Source organism: Babylonia areolata, chromosome 26 (genome assembly GCF_041734735.1).
Source record: "Babylonia areolata isolate BAREFJ2019XMU chromosome 26, ASM4173473v1, whole genome shotgun sequence".
In the NCBI taxonomy this organism is placed as follows: domain Eukaryota; kingdom Metazoa; phylum Mollusca; class Gastropoda; order Neogastropoda; family Buccinidae; genus Babylonia; species Babylonia areolata.
This window is the reverse complement of record NC_134901.1, coordinates 22712487-22732486: the sequence shown is the minus strand read 5'-3', so window position 1 is coordinate 22732486 and position 20000 is coordinate 22712487.

Sequence of the window (20000 nt, the reverse complement as noted above, 5' to 3'; positions counted from 1 at the left end):
TGCAGGTAATAACTAGTATTCTTAATGTAAAAACAGAAAGAATTAAGAAACATTATTTGAATATAATTATAAACATAGCCTACTATACTGCACATTGATTATAATAGACAGATAAGATAAGAATAAAGATGAATTGCGGAAAACCACAACCAGATAATCAGCACACACCCGCACCCCCCACCCCCACCCCCCACACACGGATTACTTGATTAAACAAGAGTAATAAACATATGTTCTGAAATAAAAGCATTTCACATATTCGCTTTTAAAAACATTGCAATTAATTATTACATCGTTATTATTAAACAGAAACTGCAAACATTGAGACCTAGCCACTCTTAACACACAGTTGCCTCTCACCCCCCCCCCTCACCCCCCATGTGGGAACACATTCATGAAGTCAAAACGAATCCAGGCTCAAAGTATATTATTATCATTTTTCACGCCTTTATCGCCCTGTTAAGACTCGCATGATTGACCTCATCTGGTCTGGCAAATACATGTTAACATTTTAATTAACTTTTTGGAAACTGTACAGGAAGTAAATCGTAAATAACATATGGTTGTATGTATGTATGTATGTATGTATATCTATTGGTGTGCTCTCCATCACTTTATGGAAAAACGAAGATATCTGGGCTTGGATATATTATCTAATCTATAATTTAAAAGATTAACCGAGACTGTTTTTTGGTATGTTCTCCTTTACTTTATGGAAAAACGAAGACATCTGAGCTTGGATTGTAATATATATATATATATATATATATATATATATATATATATATATATATATATATCGTAATCAAAAGAACCGAAGCAAAACAACTTCCCAAACACACACACACATGCGAACACACACACACACACACACACACACACACACACACACATTTCAGACACTATTCAGCAAAATTCTAGATGGTTTTTTTTTGCACACAGTTTGAACAAATAATGCGTGGCTATCATGGAAAAAAGAAAGAATAAAGCAAATGAATAAGAAAACGAACACACACACACACACACACACACACACACACACACACACACACAAATCTGGACACTGCTGTATATCAGACAATAAGAAAACTCGCTGAGTGGAGGAGGGAGTAGGGGTGAGGGTGGAGGGGGTGGGGCGTGGGGAGGGGGGGGGGGCAGACTTGACAAGGAACTAATCTGGTCTGACACCCAGAAGAGTGGGGCCTCGCTGATGTATACATACACACTGCTGTGAAGTGACGTACTGCTGTGTCGTGGAGAGACTGCTTGCCTCTTGGGGGAGGGGAGGAGGGGGGATGGGAGGGCGGGTGGGGGGAGGGGGGAGGGGGTGACGAGGAGTGGTTGGGGGGTGGAGGTGTAGGGGGTGGGTGGACAGAGGGTAGTATGGAGATCGGTGTGTGTGTGTGTGTGTGGGGGGGGGGGCTGTCTCTCTTGTGGGCGCACACACACACACATACACACACACACACACAAACACACACACACACACACACACAGGCAAGACATAGACAGGATCAGTCAGCTAGACAGACACAAAGACAGTTCAAGAGAAAAAATGCAAGAGACAGAAACAGACCGACACGAACTGACAGACAGGCGACGGGCGCAATAGCCGAGTGGTTAAAGCGTTGGACTTTCAATCTGAGGGTCCCGGGTTCGATTCACGGTGACGGCGCCTGGTGGGTAAAGGGTGGAAATTTTTACGATCTCCCAGGTCAACACATGTGCAGACCTGCTAGTGCCTGAACCCCCTTCGTGTGTACATGCAAGCAGAAGATCAAATACGCACGTTAAAGATCCTGTAATCCATGTCAGCGTTCGGTGGGTTATGGAAACAAGAACATACCCAGCATGCACATCCCCGAAAGCGGAGTATGGCTGCCTACATGGCGGGGTAAAAACGGTCATACACGTAAAAGCCCACTCGTGTGCATACGAGTGAACGTGCGGGTTGCAGCCCACGAACGAAGAAGAAGAAGAAGAAGAAGAAGAAGAAGAAGAAGACAGACAGGCAACAGGCAAAGAAGCAGCAGGAACCGCGCCACTGTCGTGCCATTTCCACAGGACACAGCCCAGCATCCTCGTTTGCTACCCTTTGTCTTTCTGTCAGTCATTCAATACTGGATGGGGAGTGGGGGGTGGAGTTAGTGGTGAAGGTGTGTGTGTGTGTGTGTGTGTGTGTTGTGTGTGTGTGTGTGTGTGTTGTGTGTGTGTGGGGGGGAGGGGTTGGGGAGGGGGCTAAGGGCGGGGGTGGGGGGGTGGGGGGGGGGGGATAGAGGAGAGATTGGGAGGGTAGGAGTCGGTGACTTCTTCCTCCTCTTCTTCTGCGTTCGTGGGCTGCAACTGCCACGTTCACTCGTGTATATATATATATATATATATATATATATATATATATATATATATATATATATATATATATATATATATATATATATACGCGAGTGGGCTTTTTACGTGTATGACCGTTTTTAAACCCGCCATGTAGGCAGCCATACTCCGCTTTCGGGGGAGTGCATGCTGGGTATGTTCTTGTTTCCATAACCCACCGAAAGCTGACATGGATTACAGGATCTTTAATAACGTGCGTATTGGATCTTCTACTTCCAGACGAAGTAGGTGACGAATGATACTTTGTTTGTTGTTGTTGCTTTTATTTTGTTCTCTCTCTCCTGTATTTTTCTTTTCTTTTTTTTTCTTTTCTTTTTCATTGATGGCTTGATGTAAAAAGCAATTGTTGCTTATTCAATTTACCATCATGAAATAAAATCTTGACATGACTTGACTTGACTTGACTTCACACACACACACACACACTCACACACACACACACACACACACACACACACACACACACACACACACACACACACACAACAACAACAACAAACCAACAATCCAAAATACCAATCAACCAAACAAAAAAAAGACAAAAAAGACAAAAAAAAGAAGACTGTATCACAAGATTTTACAAACACAAATGATACCAAATTAGAAAAAAACAACAAAAAACATTCAAGAAAACAGCTTGTTCTTATGTTTATTAAACGAAGCCCCAAATTCCATAAAAGCAGTTCAGAAAAATGAAACACTTCTGTACCACCGTGGTGTATTTCAAGGCTCAGATCTAAATTTCCCTCTTCTCCAGTCCCACACCTTTTACACCATCTTAAACAAGAGAGGCAAGGCCTTCAAGACTCACTTGTGATACACTTAAAAAAAATCCAAGCTTTTTATGTATTGAGTATAATTTCAAAATGTAATGTTTAAGATGAGAAAGATCAGTTTAAAGCAAATTAATTCCCCTAGCATTAATTAGAGTAATTTCCCTTTTTTACCTCTGCACCAAAACGTTTGCAAAATAAATAAAACTTCCATGCTTAGCAAAAGAAGTTCCTGTTTGAACAAAAAATGATAATAATGACTGCTCTAGTTGTTGGGTCAGAATATTAGATCAAAGTGCCAAGTTTAGAGAATACAAAAAAATATAAATTATAACAGTAAATGCAGTTTGCATAATTAGGCTTCATTTTTTATTTTTTTGTGGGCATCCCAGAGGTGCAATATTGTTTTAAACAAGATGACTGGAAAGAACTGAATTTTTCCTGTCAACTGACAAAGTAGTTGCAGAGAAAATGTCAATGTTAAAGTTTACCATGGACACACACACACACACACACACACACAGACAACCGAACACCGGGTTAAAACATAGACTCACTTTGTTTACACAAGTGAGTCAAAAAGTACAGGGTTTGGGCATTCTCCCCACACTCTAAAATATTTTCCTAATATTGGACATATCTCGTCACCCTGTCCATTAAAAATCTTTGTTCCTACGTTGTTGCTGTTTTCTTCATACACAAATTAATCTTATTCGTCTTATGTGTTAATGGACGTCCAGTATACAAAATGTTAATGTTAATCGCGTCTTAACACTTGTCCGTTTTTTTTCTTCTCAAGGCCTGACTAAGCGCGTTGGGTTACGCTGCTGGTCAGGCATCTGCTTGGCAGATGTGGTGTAGCGTATATGGATTTGTCCGATCGCAGTGACGCCTCCTTGAGCTACTGAAACTGAAACTGTTATTTTCTTTACTGTTGAGGTATATATGATATGTCAGTCTGCATGTCTGCCTGACAGTGTGTTTTCTGTCTGTCTGTCTGTACTGTGTCTATCTGTACTGAGTCTGTGTATGTGTCTGTCTGTCTTCTCTCTCTCTCTCTCTCTCTCTCTCTCCCTCCTTTCACACTCTCGTCTTCACGTAGCGTGATCTAAATGTACAGTTTTTCACACTCTGAACTGGTAGTAATAGAAAATGCGAGTGTATATAATGCTTTTGCTGCTCAAGTAATACTTCGGTACTACTGAGTACGTTATTATTTTTGGGTGTGGGTGGGGGGGTGGGGGCAGGGGTCTAAAATATATTCACAGTTGAGTATTGAAGATGTATTTCCCATTGGTTAAAGTACTTCCCATAAAAAAACAGACAGACAATGTTATCTTACTTCTCATCTCTCCCATGATTTTTTCAGTGACACAGTGGGCTGACTTTTTTTTTCTCTCTCTAAGGACGCTAATCCACATTATACCGAAATCATCAACCAATCAATAAGTGAGTAATTTCCCTTTAGATGTGGTGATCATTCAACATTATAATGATTTGTTTGTATTTGTTTTTTTTTTTTCAATAATCTAAAGATACATCAGCGCACTAAGTGGGTCTTTGTAGTGTTATCCAGTGGAAATAAAGTGATCAAATATTTTTATGTCAAAGACTGAAGGCAATAACGAAACATCCAATTCAACAGATTTTTGCTAAAAACAAACAACGAACAAACAAACAAACAAACAAAAAAACCCAAATAAAACAAACAAAACAAAACAACAACAACAAAGAAACAACCCCCCCCCCCCCAAGACACAAAACTAAAACCAAAAACATACAATAAAACCATGTACATATAACAGTATGTGTGTGATAATATGTTATACGTGAACATATATATCAGTTTGCTAAACCTACCCCAAAATATTCCTGTCATTACAAGAAACTTACTGAAACCGAATGCTTATATACAATAGAAGAAAAAGTTCCAAAAGGACGTTTTGAAAATCAGCCTTTTATTCTAACATTCATTACAGAAGCGTACGTTTATCAGTTATGTAAAATTAGAGGAAAGTAAGTTGCAATACATGACATCACAAACGAAATCAAAGCTAACATTATTTCATCAAAAAAGTATTGAATACGGGGCAGTTTCAACATTATTCACTTCGTCTCCCGTTTGCTGGGTGGGTATATATAAGTGGTTGAACGTTCTTGTAGAACTTAAATTGTGCACAAAATGAATCTATGATTCCATGCAGTCAGCAAGTCTCTGTCTGTCTGTCTGTCTGTCTCTCTCTCTCTCTCTCTCTCTCTCTCTCTCACACACACTACACACGCACACAAACACACACACACACACACAAACGCATAGAGAAAGAGATAGAGAGAGAATGTATGTACATGTATGTGTGTGTGTGTTTGTGTGCGTGTGTTGGTTGCGTATTTGTGTGTGTGCGTGCGTGCGTGCGTGCGTGTGCGTGTGTGTGTGTGTGTGTGTGTGTGTGTGTGAGAGAGAGAGAGAGAGAGAGAGAGAGAGAGAGCGGTGCATGCATGCAAAAACAAACAAAAATAAAACAATGAAAACAAAAGAGAGGGGGTACTAACGGAAGTCTCACCTCAACGCATACAGTCTTCATTCTACCATCCCTCAATCATCAATTACAGAAAAAGACCGAGTCCTCAATGCCCGTACTGATATCATCCTGCTCGTCGTCCCCGTGATGATTCACACGGTTGCCCAAGTAAGAACGGGCCATTCTTTCACACACTTCACGAATCAGATTCACAGTCTGTCCATGTCTCAACACACACTGGAGGAGGTGATGTTTCAGCAACTGCAGACACTCAAGTTGAAGATCTCCTAAAAGGCAGCGAGCCATCACGGCTAAACCGTGAAGACTTGCGCCGATGGCCATTTCAGGCGAGTCGAAGATCTGGTCGGCAGTTACCTGCTGGCAAATGCGTCCGTGGATTTCATGAATGAGGTCCGCGGCATGGCTTGTACTCACTGGGTTGGTTTCAGTTTTCATTTCGGTGTTGTTTTGTACTCGGCTAACCTTGTCTCTGAGTACGGCCTTGGAGAAGAACAGTTGCTGTAATCTCCGCATTCCGTAGAAACGGATTTGGGCAAGGCCGATTCCGATCAACAGGGATGAAATACTAGGTTTTGAAGTGTTTACGGAATGCTTGATGTATAAGGATTCTTCTTCTTCTTCTTCTGTCGGGTCAATCTGCTGTTCATGGTGGAGTGAAGCCATTGTCATCTAGCTTTCACATTTGTTTCGTTTTTCAGATTTGTTTCTTCTCAAGAACCCACGGGATCTTTTATTGACTGGTGCAAAATTCGTGACGTTGCTACTTAACTTATATCTTACTTCTCACGAAGTGAATTCTCGAGTTTTCCTCTTTCTTCTCATGAAGTGGATTCTCGAGTTTATCCCTTACTTCTCATGAAGTGGGAACACACAAAAATGTCCATGTTTCACAGAGCTGGAAAAGAAAGAGCGTGAGTTATAATCACCATTCGCCTCATACAATGAGCAAGTCACGGAACTCAGAAAATGAAATGAATGCACACTGCACTTGTCTTCAGTGTTCAGCGAAGCGAGTTTTACAACTTTGTAAGAAGTGTTTACGGTTACGGCTTTTATTATCATTTTTTTAAAATTTCTATTTCAAACGAGGGACCAGTCTGTTGATAACAGGCTGAATTGCAATTGAATTCTTAAGATTAATGATGAATGGAAACACACTCACAAACAGACTCATATGCGCGCTCCTACACACACACACACATGCAAACACACATCCGCCACTCTCCACCCCCTCCAACCCCCACCCCCAACACACACCGGCACATCGAAATTGCTTTTAGTTGTGACAGCTGTTCAGAAGAAGAGTTCCAAATACAGTGCCGCATACACCTCGATTAGTTTACCACAATCTTGGTGTTGTCAGCTTTCTGTGATTTTGTCATTTTTACCACAGCGAGAAGAGATTCATTTCGCTCTAGATGTCGTGTTAGGTCTTAGTTCTCACAGCGTTTTCGTTAATAATCACTGTAGGCTAATACTGACCGAAAGTCTGCGGAAAATCTGGTGCAGCAATTGTGAGCCTTTGACTTTTGTGTGAACGCAACGTTTACGACAAACTGGTCTTTTGGCAACACAACGTCCAACGATACTTATAACAGCCGAAGTGTCTTCGTTGAGTTACCATTTGGAGTCGACAACGGTTTGCTGTACCTTTTGTACCAGCTGAAGAGGAGGTGTGTTAACTCACTCAGTACGGCCAGTCCTCTCTTCTCCTCTACACAGACCCCTCGGATGTCCAGTGGGTGTCTGAATGACCCAACCTTTAGCTTCCGTCGTCAGAACTGTGGTATTCTTGATGGTGGTAATTGGGGTGAAACGCTGTTAACGTCTCCTCTTTCGCCGTTCCTATGGAGAGAGTTAAAAAACAAACAAACGGTGAAATCTGGAAGAAGATGGATTCATCCCGGCCTGCACATGGAGCCCGACATGTATCGGGAACAACAAGCGGAGAGGCAGCTGCAACACCGCCACTTTTCGGCCCCTGTGCCACCTCTAACTAACACCTACTTCATCATGAGGTATGCCATTCATATTCGCTGCTATGGGATGGAAAAGGTGATGAACCAGCATTTCTCAAACGAATCGATCAAACAAACAATCGATAACGGTCGACACCGCGTACGGAAGAGCATAACCGATCCACAGACTCAGACTGGAGTGATACCCTCGGATGACATTCGAAGACATATTTACGATGAAATAATTGCTACCGGACCTTCACAGGTGGTGAATCGCGGTATCGCAGTACTTTTACGAGGTCTGTTTCACAGTTCTAATTGCCTTATCGCGGAATTGCATCATTGGTGTAGCCTCTGTATAACTCTTCACATATTTTTCTCCCTGTTGAAAAATAAAGAAACGGCGAACATGCTCAGCAGATCATGCGAAAGACTTGTTGGTTCTGATGGAGTGACTGCTAGAAAGATGAAACGAACATATCCTTTATATGCAAGAAGAATAATAGATAATCTTCAATTGTTTTTTTTTCTTTGAAAGGAGTTCTTTTCTCTCCCATCGTCTTCACTGCAGATTTTTCTTCACACTGAATACTATCATAACTATTGTTGTGTTTTTTTCTTTATGCGAAGCAAAGATGCATACTTTCTCTTCGTATTTTGATCAGTCATTGCATGTTTCTGAGTTGAAATTTTGAAAACACACTGTGTATTGAATGTTACATATGAAATGATGACATTGTTAGTTACCTGATACGAACATGAAAACTTCGTTCAATGGGGGAAAAACAGTAACAAACAGAGTTGTATTGTAACGGCAACACAACCTGTATTCAAGCACATAGCTTCAAATTATTGGTTCCACGGTGTTCCTTTTCTTGCTAAAGCATATCAACATTTTTTTTTTCAGTATTAATACCCAGTAAATTTTCCCTTTCCGAAAAGTGCCCATTGGCAGAAACCCCCCCAAAACTCTTCTATTCAGCGTTTTTTGTTGTTATTGGCAGTGAAACGATTGAACATTGTTTGTTCATATTGATAATGTATCATGTCTTGATATGTCTAGATGATAAGCCAGTTTTAATGACTAGCTGGCTTCAGCTCTCTTCTTTGTGTACTTATTGACAACAACAAGAACAACGACGTATTTCGTATCTCTGAGCACATCTATTACAAACTCCTTTATCGCCGATAAATCGTGGCTTATCGATAGTGTACGAAAATTACAACTAAGAGGTGTGCAGTACTAATTAATTCCCCATGGACGCACATTCCTACATTCATTTTTATTTGACTGATAATTTCGTTTACAATAACAGGATGGCAAGCAGAGAGAGGAATCACACACACAGCCATTGATGGGGCGAAGCAGTGACCAATAGCAAAGCGTCTGCCAAGTAACTAAAGTGCATTAGTCAATAATAAAGCGTCTGTCATTTCGATTAGGAAAAACAAAAATCCTCAAATAGTTGTAAAAACAACGAGTCATTATGGTCCTGAATATACGAGGCAAACTTTTATTTAGAAGAGACGTTTATTCGAAGGAAAGCAAAAAAGCACACAAATGAAGGAAGGGGAAAAAAGAAAAAAAAAAGAAAGAAAAGATGTATGAAGCAAGGAGAAAAAAAAAGAAAGAGAGGTTTTGTTTCACGCCAAATACGTCACTGGGTATAATGATGTTGATGATGATGGTGGTTAATGTTATGATGATAATGATAATAATAATAATAATGACAAATAATAATGGGGTTTTAACAAGTCAATGATACGCATTATTATGTTTCCACAATGGAAAAAAAAATCCGGTATGGTTTAGGACACTAGAATTTTTCTCTCCTTGTTTTGTATAGATCAAATACTTTTGTTTATATGGTACATTAATCATATCATGCATTATTTGATCATTTGAAACGATTCGTTTTCTTTTGTTTTCTTCTGAAAATGTTCTTGCATAGAATAAATACGTTTTTAAATGGTACATTGATCAAGTCATACATTATTTGGTCATTCACAACGAATCGGTTCTTTTAAGAGACAGGGTATGGTTGTGATAGTTAACACACATTTAAGAGGTATGCTGACGTCGATAATTATTGTGCTCTTAATTGGAATCAAGCACCGAAATATGCTCTTCATTGGTCAAGAGGCGAATAATATTGCATCAATGTTTCCACAATGATAATTAATCTTCGTTTTCCCATAAGTAAACAATATCATCTATGTTTTTAAAATGTTGTTTTTAATCAGTTTCATACCATAAGTAAACAATATTATCTATGTTTTTAAAACGTCATTTTTAATCAATTTTATTCTGCATTCGCACCCTCTTTATCTCTATCCCGCTCATATTAAAGTACATTTATATCTACTTTTACCAACATTTCCTCAAGAGCGATCGTGCATGGTTCACCTTTCTTTTTCTTTTTTTCGTGCCATTATTTTGCAGTCCAACTGAGAATGGCTGACTTTTTCCTCTTAAATAAAACGAAAACAGAAACTTAAATAAAGTTTACCACGGACACACACACACACACACACACACACACATGGCTCACATTGTTTACACACGTGAGCACACACACACAAAAAAATCTATAAGTTGAAGGGGAATGATTTTCAACTCTGTTTGCCGCACGGCATACAAGAGCCAGACACCTTACAGTTGGGAGTGCCATCAGTTGAAGGTTTATGTCACCAAATTCAAGATCTCAGTCCTCATCTCCCCTATCCTTTTCCATCCATCAGGTAAAATTTTGATTCCACAGCTGAAAAACAGATCCACTAAAAATTAAAAAAAATAGTGTTCGACTCCTGGTCAGCAGTATTGGCTTCGCTTCGGATCTCACATTTAAAAAAAAAAAAAAAATTAAGATGATGTTGTTCTTTCAGTCGTCCATTGGCTGTGGTGTGACAATGGTTTACAATGTCCGGTATTGATTTTGCAAATGGCATTGCCAGTTATGAATTGATTTCATGTTCCATTTGTTTTACTTACACGTTTTATTCTTATCATATTTTGCTGTTATTTCATTTTTGTTTAGCACATCACAACACTATATATAAGTATATATTGTGTGTGTAATGTGAAATGTGGATTAAAAAACAACAACAGCTTCTATGGACATGTGTGTTGTGTTGTTGTTTTAACCGCGCGCGCGTGTGTGTGTGTGATAGAGAGACGTAGACGCAATGCAATGACATTTTATTGAATAAACATACATGAGAGAGAGAGAGAGAGAGAGAGAGAGAGAGAGAGAGAGAGAGAGAGAGAGAGCGAAACAAATGGAATGTAGTCATGAAATTGTCAGACATTTCAGGTCAAAGACAGAACGAATTTCAGAAGAAAAAATAAAGAAAACAGACGGACAGAAGGAAATAGGAAGAACGAAAGAGGAAAAAGAAGGAAAGAAATCAAGGAGGAAAAGAAAAAAACAGTTGAAATGGCAATACCATTAACGAAACAAAAAATAACCGTTAAAGGAAAGAGGCTTTTAACCACCAAAGTTTCAACACAGAGCAAGCAGAAAGCGGAAATATTCGTTACAAGCAGATATTTTGCCTGAAATGGCAATACCTTTTTCAGATGCTTGGGAAAACAAAACACACCATAAAAAAGGCCAAAATTGTATAGTCAGTAGGGTAAGTGTTAGATAGCATGACAGTGATAGGAAAGTTAAAAATAATCAAACAAAACAACAACAACAACCAAGAAACAAATAGTAAAGATGGTAACTCCAAAATTTAAAGGCTGGAAACATGCCAGGATCTCAATGAAATTCACGAACATCTCACAAACAAGAAGGAAAAGGAGGCACAAAAAGAAGAAGAAGAAGAATTCAACGTCAACAAAACAAAATAACAACAACAACAACAAAAAAAGAAAAGAAAAAAAAGACAAAAAAAAAAAAAAAAAAGACGAGTGCGAACAATAACAGCACAGACACACAAACTAATTTGAAAACTAGACACCAACCAGACAGTGGCCATCCCTCAAGTACCCTATGGATGATAATTTTTACTTGACAACCGATCAGATCGGATATGCACAAGAGGATAGAGACAAATTTTGTTTGTGTATGACCTGTGCAGCGAAGAAAAAAAAAAAAAAAAGAAAAGAAAAGAAAAAAAAAGAAGAAGAAAAAATAAAAAGCTTTGAGTCAAGATAAGTATGGTGTGCAGCCTCACGTCAATCATTTTCTACATTCCTGATTGGAAAAAAAGGTAAAAAGAGAGAGAGAGAGAGAGAGAGAGAGAGAGAGAGGGAGAGAGAGAGAGAGAGAGAGAGAGAGAGAGAGAGAGAGAGAGAGGAAAACAAAAAGAGGCACGGCTCAGTGAACAGCAATATTTCCCATGTTTCATATGTCCTGCTTCAACTACAAGACTTCTTCGTTCGTGGGCTGCAGCTCCCACGTTCACTCGTATGTACACGAGTGGGATTTACGTGTATGACCGTTTTTACCCCGCCATGTAGGCAGCCATACTCCGTTTCCGGGGGTAACTAGAAGTCGAAATATCACAGAAATGCAAACACCAGCACCAAAGAAAACAACGTTGCTGTGTCTCCCCATCAAGTTCACGTAGGACGGCCTTGATCGTTAACATGCGGTGTTCTTTGTTTTAACACAAAACAACTTTCCGTGTGTTCGCGTGAGACAGAGCAGAGTAGGCCTATGATAAGTAGCATGGCATTGATAATGGAGTCTCCCGTCGGACCGACGGACGAGCAGGTAGGCAGGCTCACCTGTCGGTGCGTGTCCCCACACGGGAGAAGAGGCCGACTCTATTAGCCTGGTTGCTTGACCAGCACAGGAGACCTTTTTTTTTTTTAGTGAAGAGGAGTTGTGCAGTCCCTTCCCCACTATCTCGCCCCCCGACGCTCACAGTCCCACAGGTACTGATACTGCCACGTGTAGGACGGCCTCGCCAGGTGCAGGTTTTTTCTTCGGAGTTCCGTCTCCTAGGAGGACTTCCAGCCAAGGATAAGAGCTCCCCCTTGCCCTTTGGTCATCCTCTTCCGCCTTCACAGCCGTTGGGAAAGGTTTCCTCCTCCGCCTGGTCCGTCGTTGGGAGACTTCACATGCGACAGGTAGTACTGGGTTACATGGTACCAGTAGCAAGGGCATGGCACTACAACTCGGTAACTTCCCCCTTCCTCACACGATTTCTAGTGACTCGACATATCCAACTCCATCATCCAACAATCACCAATATCTAAAATGTTCAGAGACACATGTCGGAATCTGAAGTGTCTGAAACCCTGGCACACTTTTTCCTTCGTCCTTCTGTGTGTGTGTGTGTGTGTGTGTGTGTGTGTGTGTGTGTGTGTGTGTGTGTGTGTGTGTGTGTGTGTGTTCGTGTGTGTGTGTGTGTGTGTGTGTGTGTGTGTGTGTGTGTGTGTGTGTGTGTGTGTGTGTGTGTGTGTGTGTGTGTGTGTTCGTGTGTTCGTGTGTGTGTGTGTGTGTGTGTGTGTGTGTGTGTGTGTGTGTGTACTAAGAGCGAACCAAAATGTCTCTTGAAATCGGCGGAATTCCCAATTGTCTTGTACTGGATTAATGAAATTAATGCAAATAATGTATACAGTAATAAACCTGGTAATTTGATTTTGATGAAATGCGTACAAGAGTCAAGCAAGCTATTGGGCCACATGATGATCTACAGACCATTGTAAAGTAAAGGGAACTGAAGCGGTATGGCCACGGCTAGCGTTCATCAGGACTGGCCAAGGTCCTCCTTTAGGGAACAGTGCAGGGAGCAAGGAGAAGAGGCAGACAGAAGAAGAGATTGTTCGTCAGTTTTCTGTTGCCATCAGCATCTCTACATGAAGAAAACAACAACAACAAGAACCCCAAACAATCATGTTTGGTCCAACATTCCAAAGCTGTTTATGTATCGGGTACATACATGGAACGTTCTCTCTCTCTCTCTCTCTCTCTCTCTCTCTCTCTGTAGCATTCCATTCTGATACTCGTGTTGTTAGTGTGAATTATCCTCTGCTACGGTTCATGACAATATCTGTCAACTTGAAAACAATTTCTTTTCTTTTTCGTTTTTTAACGCTGAATGACCTATCCCCCATCTCCCCATTGAAATGAACTTGACGTGTTTCTTCAATAAAACATCACCATCTCTCTCTCTCTCTCACACAACACACACACACACACACACACACACACACACACACACACACACACACACACACACCTCATTTTTTTCAACAAAAAGATGAAGTCTGTATCTTTGGCAACACTTATTTCATTAAACCTCTCTTTCTTGGACCCGACATTTGCAGACCGTAGCTCTCATGTGTGTTTGAATACTTCTTATTGGATAGATTTCATAATTCGAAATGCAAACTTTCCGATTTTCGTCGAGGATAACAAAAGCAAGGGACTCAATGGGAACGCGTGTTCGGCAGAGGAAAGTAATCAGGATGAACTAAAAAGTCCAGACAATACCGTGTCAGCAACTCCTTTGATAAGGAACTCCTGTTTGCTATGTACATTTCATGTTTTCTGTATATATATATATATATATATATATATATATATATATCAGTATACACATTGTTGAACCATTTTTTTTCCTTCTAATACCTTAACAAAAAAAAGAAAAAAAAAAGGGGGGGGGGGGTGTTAAGGGTGGAAGGAGGGGGGGGGGCATAAGTATGATCACAAAACGAACTGACAATTAAAGTGACTCAGCCAATACAATTCGTCTGTCTTTATGAATCGAAAAGCAGCGGTACTGGTTTTAGTAGATTCCTTACTATCCAAAACTTCTGTAGAAGATAAAAGACAACAAAGAGCGAATGCGGAAACAAAGAGGAAGAAAGAAATAAAGGGAAACAAATCGAAAAGGGAACAATGATACCATAATCAGTACACGTCCTGCTAAGCAATAAATAAAGCAAACAGGTAGTTGCGAAAATGGACGAAAAAAACAACAACAAAAAAACCCGGGGGAAATAAAGGGAGAAAGAAATGAAGAAAAAAAAAAGAAAGAAAAGAAAAGAAAAACTAAATAGATAGAAGTGAGAAGCAGCAGCTGCCATCAAGTAACCAATGATCAAATTAGTTAATGGAACAATGAAGCTAATCACCACATGACAAGCAGGGGGTCGATGAAATGGAAAAAAAAAGTCACACACACACACACACACACACACACACACACACACATTCTCACACATTCGCACACAAACACACAGACACAGACACACACACACACACACACACGCAGACAAGCACAGACACAGACACACACACGTACATACACGCACGCATGCACGTACAGAGAGATCGAGAGAGAGAGAGAGAGAGAGAGAGAGAGAGAGAGAGAGAGAGAGACTTATACTTTGGCACTTTCACAATTTAATGTCATAGAACCCGATATGATATTTTTGTTGTGTAAGAAAAGATCACACAGCAGGTAAAGAAAAGAGTGAGAGCAAATATTGAAATGAAAGAAAAGAAATTGATTGATGTTGAAGAAAAATATGTAGAAACTAATAGACACACTATAATAACTGAGATAGAGACAGAGAGAGAGAGAGAGGGAGAGAGAGAGAGAGAGAAAGAGAGAGAGCTTGTGTGTGTGTGTGTGTGTGTGTGTGTGTGTGTGTGTGTGTGTGTGTGTGTGTGTGTGACCGAGAGAGACAGAGACTGAGACAGAGAAGACTTTTTCAGAAATTTTCAGCGAAGAAATTTCAAGGAACGTATGGTTTTGCCTGTGATGATGAAAAGGATCATCAGATCACTTGCCAGATTTATTGGTCTTGCTTGGGTGTGTCGGGAAAACAAAACCAAATAAACCAAACCAACAACAACAAAAACAAAAACAACTTCGGTAGTTTCAAAGTAATTGAGCGTTATCACTGTGAGCCAAGTGACACTTGAATCATCTGTTTCTTTTTTTGTCAGTTGGGTGGTTGTTCGGTGGGCCCTCATTTGCCTTGTTTAAGGCCTGTGTAGGTGCTGAATAAAACATAGGGCATAAAAAGAGGGGTTTGACTGTCTGGGTTCTTTCAAAATAGGATACAAAAAACAAGAAGAAACAATTATGAACCCACTTGGGAGAGGGGAAGTTGAGTACTTCGACTCGTAGAGTCTCCAAAGCAACTGAAGATAGCAGCAGTCACAAGTGCAGTTTTCTGGCTGTTGAATGAAATTCTCTTGTCTTGAGAACAGTTCACTGCTGGTTGGAAAGGTGGATGGGTGAAGAAAGTGAGACAGAATCCAGACAGTGAGAGGAAAGGGGGGTGGGGGAAGAGGAAAAAGAGGGGGAGGGGAGGGAGGGAAGGGAGAAATGGGCAGGGTGGGGACGAGGGAAGCTGTGATTTGGTTTAGTCCTTGATGTTGAGGCCATATGGTGCTGTAGTACCGAGATGGTGGATAATCTGTTTCTCCATGTTCTTTCTCTTGAAGGAGTCACCAGTGCTGTTGCGACAGACCACTGATATGGAGAAGTGGGTTATGCTGTGGGGATCAGTGTTGAAGTGTATAGCCACAGGGGTTTGCTTTTTCTGGAGGATGCTGTCCCTGTGCTCTTTGCTGCGTTCTTCCAGTGTGCGGTATGTCTCGCCTACGTAGATACTCACAAAGTGAGTCTATGTTTTAACCCGGTGTTCGGTTGTGTGTGTGTGTGTGTGTGTGTGTGTGTGTGTGTGTGTGTGTGTGTGTGTGTGTTCGTGGTAAACTTTAACATTGACATTTTCTCTGCAAATACTTTGTCAGTTGACACCAAATTTGGCATAAAAATAGGAAAAATTCAGTTCTTTCCAGTCATCTGGTTTAAAACAATATTGCACCTCTTGGATGGGCACAAAAAAAAGAAAAAAGAAAAAAGAAGCCAAATTATATGCAAGCTGAATTTACTGTTATATTTATAGTTTTTTTGTATTCTCTAAACTTGGCACTTTGATCTGATATTCTGACACAACAACAAGAGCAGTCATTTTTATCATTTTTTGTTCAAACAGGAACTTCTTTTGCAAAGCATGGAAGTTATATTTATTTTGCATGTCTTTGGTGCAGATAGTGAAAAAGGGGCATTAATCTGTAATTAATGCTAGGGGGCTTAATTTGCTTAATTAACTGATCTTTCTCATCTTAAACATTACATTTTGAAATTATGCTCAATACATAAAAACTTGTGTGTTTTACTCTCAGTTGCGTACACATATTTATACATATTCAAAGCGCGTGCTCATATTCAAGAAGTCTTCGCGAACGCGTTCGACGCCATTTTGTTTCAAGTTGTTGACCTGCCCATTCGATCCTATATTCAATGGACAATACACGATAACATGTGATGGAAAGTTGGAGAAGGAGACCGTTAAATATTTATTCAGAGAAAGATTTGTGAACGTCTCATCACTTACTGGATTAAGCCCCAAACTGCCATAAAAATATCCACAGAATCAGTCGGAATTCACAGTGAAAAATAATAAACCATGAGAGTTAATACCCTTGAATTGATGAAACGTAAAAATTTCCAGTCTTGACTTTTCTCAAAATGAAGTCCTTTTCACTTCATACGACGTTTAGAAGTACTTGTACTTGGCTCTACATGTTATTAGTTTAACAAAATACTCAATTTTCATATCAACTTTAAAACTATAAAACTAGAATGAACATAAAAAAGAAAATGAATCGACCGTGTCAACCGGGTGTAACTAAACTTGTACATCTATCTAGATCCACAGAAAACGGCTAAATGTTGCAGTGTGATTGCGGCGATAGCCACATCTCCTTTACCGCGGACTTAAAAAGAATTTTTAATTGCCGTTAAAGATTTTTTGAATGCCCAAGATACACCAGAATAATATGATTTAAACAGCGTTCTCACTGCGAATACCGCAATCGATTTATCGCCCTTTACAAAAGTATGTTTGAATGTTATATTTTTGAACGACAGTTAAGGAGCCACGATAGTGTAATGGGTAGGACAGTTTCTTCTCACCCGAACACGCGGGGTTCGAATCTGCCGTTAGGACTTATTCTTTTCATTTTTCCTTTAACCCGAAGCTTTATGATAAAAAAATACAGAACATTTTAACGATTACATTTAAAAAAAAAAGTGTATCACAAGTGAGTCTTGAAGGCCTTGCGTCTCTTGTTTCTTCTTGTTTTTTTGTATCCTGCTGAATACAGTTCAAGTGTGGGTGTGTGCGCGCGCGCGCGAGTGTGTGTGTGTGTGTGTGTGTGTGTGTGTGAGTGATATATATATATATATATATATATATATATATAGAGAGAGAGAGAGAGAGAGAGTGTGTGCTTGTGCGAGTGTGATCAGGGTTATGAGCACGTGTGTCAGTCTCTCTCTCTCTCTCTCTCTCTCTCTCTCTCTCTTTCGGTGATGCTATGGTATAATAGACCGACCGACCAGGAAATATAGAACGGAGAAATCCCAAGGTTTCGATTCACACAATAATGCCCAGGAAGTTGGGGTTTTTTGTGTTTTTTTTTTTCTTTCTTTTTTTCTGTGGCCTCACTCATCCCTCACCCTTACTCCCTTCTCTCCTATCATCCACTCTCCCCACTTGCACTTACCCAATGGAGAGGTGCTCCACTCTTCCACTTCGTTCGTGGGGCTGCAACTCGTTTTCTCGTGTGTTCACCAGTGGGCTTTTACGTGTATGACCCTTTTTACCCCGCCATGTAGGCAACCATACTCCGTTTTCGGGGGTACGGGTGTGCATGCTTGGTATGTTCTTGTTTCCATAACCCACCGAACACGTGCGCATTTGATCTTCGTCTTTTTTGTTGCTGCCCCATCATCTGCACCGTTTCAGTGGCATTACTTCCACTCCGCTCATTTAAATTCCCCCATACACGGCCACATCCGGGTTCGTCCGTCACAGTTCCAGCGTCGGCATTCCGTAGGGAACCAGCGATGTTAGGTCGCCAGGAGGCCACACACCAGAGGAGACCCTGCACTGCTGCTGAGTCACTTCGGTGGTGTTCATTGGTGCCTGTTCTGATTCAACGTTCTGAGGACACCACCTACTAAGCCCCCTACTAACGACAATAATGGCTTAGTCGCGGAGCCATACTGAGTGAGCGTCCCTCCCAGAGTGGAGACCGCCACCACGTCCCACAAACAACAGCCCCCATGAATCTGCCGACAATGAAGACATTGACAGGACTCACCCCAAGCACAGAAGTGGAGGGGTATCGAAACTGAGGTCACCATGAGAGCAGGACATGAAAGGCCACAGACTTTGAGACAGTTTTGTTTACATTGATGATGGTGAAGGAGGCTGACGATGACGATGACGATGTTGCTATGGAGGTCCATTTTGGTTTGGGACTGTGTGACAAGGCTGTACTCTACGCTTCCTGTCATAATATCCCGGCGTTAACCAGGTCCGAGAGATACAGACACTTGCAGTGTAGGTCAGGTAATTAGAGCAACACACCCAAAGACGCATCCTTGAAGTGGATGACACTCGACTGTGTGGTCCCAGTCTCCCCATTTAAGCCCACAGCACCTTCAACTTTGGGTAGGAGCTGGCCACGGACCGAAAAACCCACCTCCGTTGGGATTCGAACCCGCGTCCTCCCAGCCGTCAGTCCGCAACGCTAACCACTTCGTCACGGCGGCTGGTGCTCTGCTTGCGTATACACACGAAGGGGGTTCAGGTACAAGCCGGTCTGCACATAAAATTATGTTGACATGGGAGATCGGACAAATCTCCACCCACTACCCACCAGGCGCCGTTACCGAAACTCGAACCCGGGACTTTCAGATTGAAAGTCCACCGCTTTAACCAGTCGGCTGTTGCGCCCGTCAAGTGGTCCAATGATAATGTACGCGACTAGGAAGTGAGTGTCTACGGGTTTGATTCCTGGATACAGACCAGGTGCCAGTTGCATTGCTTGGTTCTAACTTTTTGACAGTTACACGTGACTGAATGCCTACGTTGACCGAATTATGCCATTTGTCAGTTCCATACTACACACAGTTAGTAGCGGGTTACGACCATGCTAGGCTCTTCCGCCCGAACAATGCAACTAGCTCCGGGGTTTTTACTGTCTCCTACACGTGAGTGGTGACTTGGGTTCTAGGCTTTCGGATGAGACGATAAACCAAGGTCACGTGTGTAGCACACACTTAGCGCGTGTAAAGAACTCACGGCAAATGAAAGGGTTGTCGCTGGCAAAAATCTGTAGAAAAAAATCCTCTTTGATAGCAAAACAAATACACAGGCAGGAAGAAAACAACAACAACAACAAAAACAACCGCCCCCCCGCCCCCGAAACCGGTAGGATTGAACTTTGGTGACGCAGTCTCCGCAGGTGAGCAGCCAAAAATTTTGTTGCGACAAATATACAACA